A 1,977-nucleotide genomic window follows, 5' to 3' on the forward strand; every position below is an offset into this window, starting at 1 on the left:
TTTAAGTCGCAGATGTTTCAATTGTCACTCATTATGTCTTTTGCTTCCTACTTAGTGTCTAGTATAGCTCATATGTACACCTTATATCTTTAATTATTGATAAGCTACTTAAAGTCCAGATCATGTTTTTTTTTCCATCCCCCATTGTGCTTAGGAGAGCATCAGCAAAGAGTAAGCACTCAAGTGTCTTTGAACAAATGAATGATATATTTTTCTCATTATCCTCTTTTAAGATTCTCTTTTACAGCAACCTTGGTTAAAATTCCTCCTTTCAGCCATGCACGGAGATTCCTTTAGAAATTATTAGCACATATATATTTCAACGTAAATTAGTGAATATCTCCTTGGAAAAAAAGAAAAGACCCTCAAAGAGATAGATAGATGATAGATAGATAGATAGATAGATAGATAGATAGATGATAGATAATATATCTGTTGATAATAGTAGATTATTTGTAATCTTTCAAAAACAAAGATCATGAAGTTAGAGATTGTCACAGATATATCTTACACATTTTTGTTACTAATTTTTGAAAATTGAACTAAAAGAAATTTTCAAAGAATGACTAGAAACCCATCTATTTCAAATAAGCAATCTCGGTTTGTCTGTTTTCACAAAAAAAAAAAAGAAAGAAAGAAAGAAAAAAGTGTCATTTTTGTGCTACTTTGATTTTTTTGAAAGAGAACCTTTTATGACTTTTGTGTACAGAAAATTCAACAGCATACAATTAGCCCAGTTTGGTGACCAGTTCCTTAGCCCTTGCCTTTTCCAACTTGGCAATGTGAGCCACTGCCTTTGGACTTAGAAAACTGCCTCCCCAGTGATGGCAGATCTCATCATATCTGTCACTGTATTTGGCCCTGATAGCTTCTACCTGCTTAGTCAGAGTTCCTTTGTCTTCCAAGTTAACCTGTGTGAAGGTGACAGTGGTTCACGTCTTCCTGTGGACCAGACACTCCAGCCTGGCCTTCCCCTTGATAAGGCAGTAGGGAACCCCCATCTTTGGACACAGGACAGGCAGGAAGACAGCCAGCTCAATGGGATCCACAGCGTTTGCAGTAACTACCTGCTGAGGCTTCTTGTTTTTCACAAAGGTGGTAACAGTATTAACCCTAGCTCGAAGGATAGGTGGCTTCTTGGTGGGGACACCCCGTTTGCCAGCAGCTTTCTTCTCAGCCTGGGGCAACAATCTCTGCGTCTTCTCTTGGTTGTATTTGTGGGACAGCTTAAGCAGTTGAGTAGCTGTTTGGTGGTCCAGGGCCTGGGAGAACTGGTTAATCACGGGAGGCACTTTTTGACTTATATAGAGAATAGCCCTTTGCCACTGCAGCCAGATGCAGCGGGGCCACTGGACAAATCAGAGGAGGATGAGGTTGCTTTGGGGCTGGATTTCCTGTCTGATGCCAGATTTCTTGGGTCTTTTCTCAAACAGGGGATTGACCACCTTCTTGGTCTCCTGCTCCTTTACGACAGCAGGGGTTGGGGCCACCTTCTTTCCCTAAGCCTTCTTTCCTTTCAGCATCTTGGATGGCTTGAGCCGTCTACTTTGATTTTTAAAAATTTTTCTTACTTGAATATAGTTGATATGCAATCTTACATTAGTATCAGGTGTACAACTTAGTGATTTAACAAATTCATACATTATGCTATGTTCACCTCAAGTGTAGTTACCATCTGTCCCATTAATCACTACTACAATATCATTAACTGTATTCCTTATCCTCTTTTTATTCCCGTGACTTACATATTCCATAACTGGAGGCCCTTTCCCTGTTTTGCCCAACCCTTCTCTCCCCGTTGTCAACCATCAGTTTGTTCTCTGTATTTATAGTTATGATTCTGCTTTTAGTTTATATATTCTTTATTTTAGATTCCATTTATGAGTGGAATCATATGTCATTGTGCTACTTTTGACTGATATCGTTAACAGATGGGTTTCTTTAAGTTAGGGTCACAGATCAAACTTATTCATGTTG

General features: G+C 39.0%; 1 pseudogene; it reads right to left on the reverse strand.

The window, feature by feature from the left end:
• Positions 1 to 728: 728 nt before the first annotated feature.
• On the reverse strand, positions 729 to 1,777 carry LOC118001254 (annotated as a pseudogene).
• Positions 1,778 to 1,977: the final 200 nt, after the last annotated feature.

Source organism: Mirounga leonina, unplaced genomic scaffold (assembly GCF_011800145.1).
Source record: "Mirounga leonina isolate KUSES-001 unplaced genomic scaffold, KU_Mleo_1.0 Mir_53, whole genome shotgun sequence".
Classification (NCBI taxonomy): domain Eukaryota; kingdom Metazoa; phylum Chordata; class Mammalia; order Carnivora; family Phocidae; genus Mirounga; species Mirounga leonina.